This window comes from Pantherophis guttatus, chromosome 4 (assembly GCF_059756535.1).
Source record: "Pantherophis guttatus breed Tessera chromosome 4, ASM5975653v1, whole genome shotgun sequence".
Classification (NCBI taxonomy): Eukaryota; Metazoa; Chordata; class Lepidosauria; order Squamata; family Colubridae; genus Pantherophis; species Pantherophis guttatus.
Window position 1 is genome coordinate 22219749 of NC_142066.1, and position 10336 is coordinate 22230084.

The following is a 10336-nucleotide window of genomic DNA, read 5'->3' on the forward strand; positions in this document are numbered from 1 at the left end:
AATTTCTTGGAAACGAGGAGGAAGGAAGGGAGGGGGAGGGAGGGAGACAGAGAGAGGGAGGGAGAGAAGAAGAAGAAGAAGAGGAGGAGGAGGAGGAGGAGGAGGAGGAGGAGGAGGAGGAGGGGTGAGGGAGGGAGGGAGGAAGAAAGAGAGAAAGAAGGAAGGAAGGAAGGAAGGAAGGAAGGAAGGAAGGAAGGAAGGAAGGAAGGAGAGAGAGAGAGAGAAAGAGAAAGAGTGAGAGACAAGGAAAGAAAGAAAGAAAGAAAGAAAGAAAGAAAGAAAGAAAGAAAGAAAGAAAGAAAGAAAGAAAGAAAGAAAGAAAGAAAGAGGGACGGGAGAAAGTAGGAAAGAAGGAAAAAGGAAAGAAAGAAAGAGGGAGGAGAGAAAGAAAAGAGAGAAAGAAAGAAAGTTAGTTTCAGAGTATAGTCTCAAGAAAGTCATAATCATTATAAGCTAATTCCTACAAACTGAAACATTTCAGATGTCATCTGAGATTCTCTTATTTTTCAATATGTTATTACCTGCAAATATTTTAAAAAGCATGTTGAATATTTTCTATTGTTTAGTTCTTAAAATTTGCTAGAAGACCAGGAACACCACTAGGCATACAATTCAAGAATTTTGAGCCACAATTTTTACACATTTATAGCTTACTGGAAAAGTGTTGCATTTTTGTAATCGAGGGATTGTTCCAATGATTGGAACAAATGATAATATTCTTCAGTGGTCTGATAATTGTGAATGTTAAATTAAATACCCTCATCTTGCAGTTATAAATGCAATTAAAATGTATTACTCCAAATCCAGTTCGTCCTTTTGTAACGGTTTGGAGTGAAATTATATAATTGTTAAATTAACCTTGATGATTGTATATTAAAGGCATTTAGATTCCTTTTTTTGCCCAAGCTCTAAAATCTAGATTTTATATAAACATCAGGGACTTTTTGGCATGGACAATGGCTCAAAGAATCACCAGGGTTGAAAAATCCCTGATCTCTACTAATGGATTATTGATTTCAGGTTTGCTTTTTAGGCTTTTTGAACCTTTTTTCTGGATATTGGCAAGATTTTCAAGCAACATGATCAAATTTTGGGAAGTTGATCTAGGTACGATTTCTTTGTTTTATCTTTCTGATACAAATATTGATATTCTACTATGTGTTTAAAATTGTTTCGTGAAAGTGTTTTGCTGTTAATCTGTTGAATTAAAATATTCTGAGAAGCCAACTGAGCAGTACTCAGAATGGTATTTTGATATGATACTTTTTAAGAAGCGATTGGACAACCATTTGTCTGAAATGGTATAGGGTTTTTTGCTTGAGCAGGGGGTTGGACTAGAAGACCTCCAAGGTCCCTTCCAACTCTTCTCTTCTCTTCTCTTCTCTTCTCTTCTCTTCTCTTCTCTTCTATTCTATTCTATTCTATTCTATTCTATTTTTTTCATTGCTGTAAACCCCCCAGAGTTATGTATTAGAATAAATAAACAAATGAACAGACAAGCAGGCAGGCAAGCAAGCAACTAAGTGGGCCTCTTCACATTTTTGCAAAGGATACATGAGAGAAGGTTGAGTGGCCTTCACAGATGCTACTGAAGAGGACAAAGAGGTGAGCATTAATTTGCAACTCTTCTCAACGTTCTCCATGACACTCGCCAAGACAGATGATGTTCCAAATCAGTCCTGCACTAAGAAGGTCAGTAAAGAAGAGGCAAGAAACATGATTGCTTTCCCTCACTCTCCAAATGCCATACTGTTTTTGTGGATTAGCTTCTGGAAGTTGCTTCAATCCAATCTTCTTTAAGAAATCGTTAGATGATTGGCATAGCCTCATTGGGAGATTTTATTCATTTGTTTATCTTTATTCTCCTTAACTAATGACATAGAATTATAAATATCCAACAGTACAACCATTTTAGTAGCATAATGGGACTTAAAAATTAATCAGCACAATACATTAATTTATAAAAAAGGAAAAGGAAGGGGAAAAGGAGAGCCTGGGAAATTATCCTGAAAACAGAAGAACTCCAAAAAATATCAGAGTGCTTGATATCTTGCCTGACCCTCTGTAAAAACAAACAAACAAACAAACAACAAACAACAACAGAAACAACAATTTTGAACTCTAAGAAGTAATGCTTGTTAACAACCCATAGCTGAAATTGAGTTTAGATTTTATTTCCAGGATAATAAAGAACTCAGTGCCTGAAAAACCCATAACACTTGATATTTTTAATTACCTATCCTACCATTTTTGTGCAAGAGCTGAAGGTGTCACATACATTTTTTGGGTTAAGTTTAATCAGGAATGCCTAAAGTTCTATCAGGATGATAAATTGTTCACATACTTCTTTCAAATCATTACAGATGAGAGAGAGAGAGAGAGAGACAGATAGACAGACAATTTGGGCAATTTAATAATTTTTGAACGATTTATAATAACTCATTCATTTCTCCTTAGTTCTAATCTGCTTTTAACTAAAATTTTGCAAATTTCAAAAGAATTAAATAGCTGTTGATTGTAGAAGAATTAGCACTGATTCAGATTTATAATAACTTTAACAATAACCTTAGAATAGTTCCATAGTCAGGTTAATTAGCTTAGGTTGGACTCCAAAATGAAAGAAACTAGAAGGTAAAACTACCCAAATTATACTCAAATATAACCTAAATATTGCTTGAATATGAATCCCAGATAAATTATCAATGCCAAGAGAAGCTAAGAAAATACAATCATTCTAGGTGCATTCTGAGATAAAAAAGGAAAAACCAATTTGCATAGTTTGCCTTAGCAAATGTCTCTGCATTTATCTCCACCAAGAAATATTTAGAGTATGTCAGTATTAAAGTTCTATTCTAAGACAACTTTCCCAAGTCAAAATATTTAACCCTTTAAATTTTTCTCTCCATTAATAAATTTCAAGTGGGCCATTGGAGTCTTAGCTTTGAGAATCACTAAAATCTTTCTCACTTAACCAGAAGGATGCCATCACGATTCCAATGATAACAACCAACAACTTATTATGTAATGTTCAGAAACAATCTGAAACATTAGTGGAATATTCAAAGAACTATAATAGTGGAATATACTAGAAGAATCTAAATAAAAAGACCCTACCATGTCATGTCCTTGTAATAATTTACAGGAAGATGTTTGTGGCAGGAGATTTTTGGATTGATGGATACGATGAAATCCAAAGAGATTTCCGATTAAATTCTTCTTGGTGTTGATGTGATAGTTTTTGTTTGAGATCTTTTAAAGGATTCTTTAAAATTTTTCTTTACCAGTACTAAGCTTCATCTTTTCCATCACCCTAACTCCTGCTCAACCAACCATGTTTTCCAGCTTCCTAAAGTTAGTTCATCTTTGAAACTGTTCCAGGACTTAAGATGTCACTCTGGCCTATTCCCTCACTGTCTATGGGAGAGGGCAAGATTCCATGATATTATTTCCAATGAGGTTACTCCAATCCCTTGTGGTTATTTCTAATAAATTGATAAAGCTCTTCAGTTTTTATTTCATGGGCACATTTAAATATTCATTAAAAGAAAAGAACTTTATGTCAATGTATTCACAAAGGTTAAAAAAAAGTAGAGCCAACCTTTTGTGTTTATTATTTCTTTTTTTCAAATATATAGGGAAAATTAATTGAAAGGCACCCAATAAATTTGAACATTGAACAAAGAGGAAGAGACATTGGTCAAACAAAATCCAAGAAGAAAACAGGGGTGGACTGCTGGGGGTTCACAGGGGTTCAGGAGAACCTGTAGCTAAGATTCTGTGCAGTTTGGAGAACCCCCAAATCCTACTCTTGGTTGGCCCCACCCAACCCACCCCTCCCAGGAGTCCCCACACAGCCCATTTTGGATGCAGGTAAGTCTAGGGCATGCACGGAGGCTTGTGGGGGTGAAAAACAGACCTACCAGAAGTTCAGGAAGGAAATGGGCCCATTTCTGGCCTCCAGAGGATCTCCTGGGCCTGGGGAGGCTGTTTTCACCCTCCTGGAGGCTCGAGAAAAGCCTCCGGAGTCTGGGGAGGGCAAAAACACCCCTCCCCCTGCCATGGTGCAGGAGGCCGACTAGGCCATGCCCACCCAGCAACTGTGCAGAGAACCTCTTGCTAAAATTTTTGAAGCCCAACCCCTGGAAGAAAGCACTATCAATCTGAATTGAAGCTGAAAATGAAATGAATCAAGTGTCCCCAGGAAATGAATTCAATTCATCAATTCATCCGGAACCTATCCGGATGGACCTGGATAGGTTCCTGACAGAGTTTGGGCCATTCCCTGAGGCTCTGGGTCACGGCGCAACTGACGAACTGGTGGCCGCCTGGGATAGGGCGGCTGCTGGAGCTCTAGACCACATTGTGCCTTTGGGGCCTCTGACCTGGTGCCAATCTCAATTGGCTCCCTGGTTCTCTGAGGAGCTGAGAGAGATGAAGTGCCAGAAAAGACACCTGTGAGGTCTGGTGAGGTCTCATATTAAGATCTACCTAGTGGCGATAAAAGCAGCAAAATTTAATTATTTTTCTGTTCTTATCAGGTCTGCTGAGAACCGCCCAGCAGCCCTGTTTAGGTGACACGCTTCCTTCTTCACCTGGGAGCGAGGGAAGACCCTTTGCAGGGTAGAGCTGAGGATTTTGTGCAATTCCTGCATGACAAAGTCACTCAGATTTGGGAAGGTCTGGACTCTGATTGGGTAGATCCGGATGGTGTTATGGAGGGGGGTCTTGAGAATGTTATCTGGGAGGGGTTTGACCTTGTGACTCCCGAGGACGTGGACAGGATTCTGGGTAGGCTTAATGCTGCCACATGTTTATTGGATCCGTGTCCCTCCTGGTTGGTGCTGGCCTCCCAAGAGGTTACACGAGGCTGGCTCCAAGGATTATTAATGCTTCTTTGAGTGATGGCTTCTTCCCCACCCTCGTTGAAAGTGATGGTGGTGAGGCCTCTCCTCAAGAAGCCTTCCCTGGACCCAGCTGTATTAGCGAATTAACGCCCAGTCTCCAACCTTCGCTTTGTGGTGAAGGTTGTTGAGAGTGTGGTGGCGCAACAACTTCCCCAGTACCTGGATGAAGCCGATTATCTAGATCCATTCCAGTCGGGCTTCAGGCCGGGGCACAGCACGGAAATGGCATTGGTCACATTGATTGATGATCTCTGGAGGGCTCAGGACAGAGGTTGTTCCTCTGTCCTGGTCCTATTAGATCTCTCAGCGACTTTTGATACCATCATGCTGGGCGAGATCATCCGTGGTTTCGGGATGAGGTTCTATCAGTATGCTGATGATACTCAGCTGTACATCTCCACCCCGGACCACCCCAATGCTGCCCTTAACGTGATGTCCCAATGCCTGGAGGCCATCCAGATCTGGATGGGGAGGAACAAGCTCAGACTCAACTCTTCCAAGACCGAGTGGCTGTGGTTCCTGGCATCCCGGTATAGTCAGCTGGTTCCATCGCTGACTATTGGGGGCAAGATTCTGGCCTTCTCAGAGAGGGTGCACAACTTGGGTGTTCTCCTGGATGCACAGCTGTCTTTGTAAGAACATATGACGACCGTAGCCAGGGGAGCTTTTTATCAGGATTGCCTGATCTGCCAGTTGCGTCCCTTTCTGGACTGGGATGCCCTGCGCACAGTCATTTATGCCCTCGTCACGTCATGTCTAGACTACTGTAACGTTCTCTACATGGGGCTCCCCTTGAAGAGCACTCAGAGGCTCCAACTCGTCCAGAATGTGGCCGCACCGGTGGTTATGGGGGTGACTCGGCGCACCCACATAACACCCCTCCTATGCGAGCTGCACTGACTCCTGGTGGTTTTCTGGGTGCGATTCAAGGTGTTGGTCACCACCTTTAAAGTGCTCCATGGCTTTGGACCAGGCTATTTACGAGACCGCCTTCTGCCATCAACAACCTCCCACCAGCCAATACGCTCCCACAGAGAGGGGCTCCTCAGGGTACCGTTGGCCAAACAGTGCTGACTGGCGGCACCCAGTGGGAGAACCTTCTCTTTGGGGGCACCAGCCCTCTGGAATGAGCTGCTCCTAGAAGTCCATCTTAGCCCCGACCTGCGTACCTTTCACCGCACCTTGAAGACCCTTCTGTTCCAGCAAGCCGGTCTGGCCTAATACGAATTTTATAATGGGTGTATGTGTGTTTTAATTTGTGGGCCAAATTTTTTTTATATATTCGATTATAATTGGTTTTAAATTTTGTAAATCTAAGTGTTTTAATATGGCTGTACACCGCCCTGAGTCCTCCAGGAGAAGGGCAGTATAGAAATCTAATAAACTCAAACTCAATTCAACATATGAATATTTATGGGTGAGAGGGAAAGAGGGAGAAGGAGAGAGAGGGAGTGAGGGAGAGAGTCTTCTGTAAATATTTCCAGCAATTTGTTATGAAATGGACTTTCAACTAGAGACATATGTAGCCTTTCATACCAACTGTCCTTAGAATGTGTCTACTTATTTTAAGGTCTCTAGAACGTGATATTTTAAAAGATATTTTTTCTTGTAGGATGAATCACCGCTGAGTAAAAAAAAACTAGGCATCCATGTGGCTTTCTAATTTTGAACTATTTTTGCCATTAACCATGATTTAAATGTATATTTACGTATACAGGTGAAACTCAAAAAAATAGAATATTGTGCAAAAGTTCATTTATTTCAGTAGTGCAACTTAAAAGGTGAAACTAATATATGAGATAGACTCATTATTAGTTCAAGTCTTGATTTGTCATAATTTTGATGATTATGGCTTACAGCTCATGAAAACCCCAAATTCACAATTAGAATATTACATGAAATCAATAAAACAAGGATTGTACATAGAACAATTTCAGACCTCTGAAAAGTATAAGCATCCATATGTACTCAGTACTTGGTTTGGGCCCCTTTTGCATCAATTACCACCTCAATGCGGCATGGCATGGATGCTATCAGCCTGTGGCACTGCTGAGGTGTTATGGAAGACCAGGATGCTTCAATAGCGGCCTTCAGCTCTTCTGCATTGTTCGGTCTCATGTCTCTCATCTTTCTCTTGACAATGCCCCATAGATTCTCTATGGGGTTCAGGTCAGGCGAGTTTGCTGACCAATCAAGCACAGTAATCCCATGGTCACTGAACCAGGTTTTGGTACTTTTGGCAGCGTGGGCAGGTGCCAAGTCCTGCTGGAAAATGAAGTCAGCATCCCCATAAAGCTCATCTGCTGAAGGAAGCATGAAGTGCTCCAAAATCTCCTGGTAGACGGCTGTGTTGACCCTGGACTTAATGAAGCATAGTGGACCAACACAGCAGATGACATGGCTCCCCAAATCAACACAGACTGTGGAAACTTCACACTGGACTTCAAACTCTCCACAATGGAGAGGCAGTGTGTGCCTCTCCATTCTTCCTCCAGACTCTGGGTCCTTGGTTTCCAAATGAGATGCAAAAGTTGCTCTCATCAGAAAAGAGAACTTTGGACCACTAAGCAACAGACCAGTTCTTGTTTTCTTTAGCCCAAACAACAATGTTGTTTGTTGTTCAGGAGCGGCTTGACAAGAGGAATACGACATTTGAAGCCCATGTCCAGGATCCGTCTGTGTATGGTGGTTCTTGATGCACTGACTCTAGCCTCAGTCCTCTCCTTGTGAAAGTCCCCAACACTTTTGAATGGCCTTTTCCTGACAATCCTCTCCAGGCTGCAGTCATCCCTGCTGCTTGTGCACCTTTTTCTTCCACACTTTTCCCTTCCACATAACTTTCTATTAATGTGCTTTGATACAGCACTTTGGGAACATCCAACTTCTTTTGCAATTACCTTTTGAGGCTTTCCCTCCTTATGGAGGGTGTCAATGATGGTTTTCTACACAACTGTCAGATCAGCAGTCTTTCCCATGATTGTGATTCCTACTGAACCAGACTGAGAGACCATTTAAAGGCTCAGGAACCCTTTGCAGGTGTTATGGCTTAATTAGCTGATTAGAGTGGGACACTTTGAGCCTAGAATATGGAACCTTTTCACAATATTCTAATTTCCTGAGATTGTGAATTTGGGGTTTTCATGAGATGTAAGCCATAATCATCAAAAGTATGACAAATCAAGGCTTGAACTATCTCGCTTTGCATGTAATGAGTATCTCATATATTAGTTTCACTTTTTAAGTTGCATTACTGAAATAAATGAACTTTTGCTCAATATTCTAATTTTTCAAGTTTCACCTGTATATGATGCGGTGGCTCAGTGATTAGGATGCTGAGCTTGTTGATTGTCGGTCAGCAGTTCAACAGTTCAAATCTCTAGTGCCGCATAATGGGGTGAGCTCCCGTTACTTGTCCCAGCTTCTGTCAACCTAGCAGTTCGAAAACACGTAAAAAATGCAAGTAGAAAAATAGGGACCACCTTTGATGGGAAGGTAACAGCGTTCCGTGTGCCTTTGGCGCTGGCCACATGGCCATTGAGATGTCTTCGGATAGTGCTAGCTCTTTGGTTTAGAAACGGAGATGAGCACCGCCCCTAGAATTGGGAATGACTAGCACATATGTGCGAGGGGAACCTTTACCTTAAATGTATATAAAATGTGACTGATACTAAACTGAGATGGATTTGAACCAGTGAGGTTCAGCCAGAGCTGGTTTTCTGAAAGAAGAGTTCTGAGAGTTGAAGTCCATTCATTTTAGAGTTACTTAGGATGCAAAACATTGGATTAAACCAAGCTTTTAGAGGATAGTAATGTGAAGATCTATCCCATCCTTTCAACCCTCAAGTCTGGTTTTATAAGTTTCAATATTACAAAATTTTGGGGCTTTATGGTTTCAGCTATCAACAATCAGAAATGTGGACCATTATTTTTCAAATTCCATCCCAAAACAGTGTTTTCATTTTAAAGTTTATTTTAGTTTATTGCTTCTGTAGCATATGAAGACATCTGGAAGCTGTTAAAATCTTATAATTTAATATAAGTTTCTGTTGTATATAGATAGTCTATAGTTAAAATACACTTGCCACAAACTAAAGATTTGTGTCTTCTCCAACACTACAATTCAAAAGCAATGATACCATTAGTCAGGGTATTCAGCAATTGGCAAATAAAACATAGTAGAAACCCTATTTTGGTGTGTGTGGTTATTTGTTTGTTTGTTTGGTGTGTGTGTGTGTGTGTAAAGCAGGGGTCTGCAACCTTAAATATTCAAAGAGCCATTTGGATCTGTTTCTCACAGAAAAGAAAACATCAGGAGGACTTCTGGTTGGCACTGCTAGCGTCGTGGACGGTCTCCCCGGACCGCCAGCCCCGCGATTCCGTCAAAGCCGCTTTGACAGCGTTAAGCAGCTGTCTGGCAGCTTGAAAACCTCTCCATCGGGAGAAGAAGGAGAGGAGAGCTGGTGGGTCAGGGTAGATCTCCCCGTAAGCCTCCTGGAATAATTCCAGAGGCTTGGAGGGTGAGAGCTCCCCAGTCAGCCGACTGAAGCTCCGGATCTGGGACGACTCTGTTTTAAACAGAGCCAGATGTCGCGACCAACTCTGCAGGCAAAAGTGAGTTTGATTGATTGACAACAAGCATAGACAGAGCAGAAACAGGAGAACAAGCATTTACAAGTAACAGTGCCTAACTCCGGGTTTACATTGTTTCTAATCAAATCTCTTTGAGCTGGAGGCTGGAAGATGGTGCCTTTGTTGTGGGCGTGAGAGTGAAAGTTAAAAACAAAAGTGCTTATTGAGAACTTTGCGCTCTGAGAGTGGATTAAAGCTGCTGGGAAGTGAGAGTTTGTGGAGAAAAGACTATTTTGCTTGATAAACTATAAACTTTAAATTTTTGAAAGCTGTTCAAGGGATTTTGTGGCTGTGAAAGGAAAAAAGACTTTTAAAATAAAGATGACTTCTAAACAACTTAAGCCAGGAGTTTCTAAAAGTGGAGGAGGTTCTCCAGTAGTGTCAGTAGTGACACAGAAAGCACAACTTCCAGCTGATTCACAGAGCCAGGAGGCTTCTTTTAATGAACTTAAAGAATTTATAAAAGAAGCCATGAATAATCAAACTGCAGCTATGAATAACCAAACAGTAATTATGGAAGGGAAATTAAAAAAAATTGAAGAGGATATAAAGTCAATTAAAGATGTTGTTGAAGAAAAGCATGATGACTTTTCTTCAACAAAAAGAGTGGGGGGAATATTGGGGGGGGGTGATTTTCTTTGTAAAACTTTTTAATAAAAAAAAAGAAAAAGAAAAGAAAAGAAAACATCAGGAGCCTCAAAACCCTTCTCGTGCCTGACTATTTCTTGAGCGGCCACAAAACTAGCATATGTAGTTGAATTAAATGTTCTGGTTTTTTCTGAATTTTTTTTTCTTGGATTTAT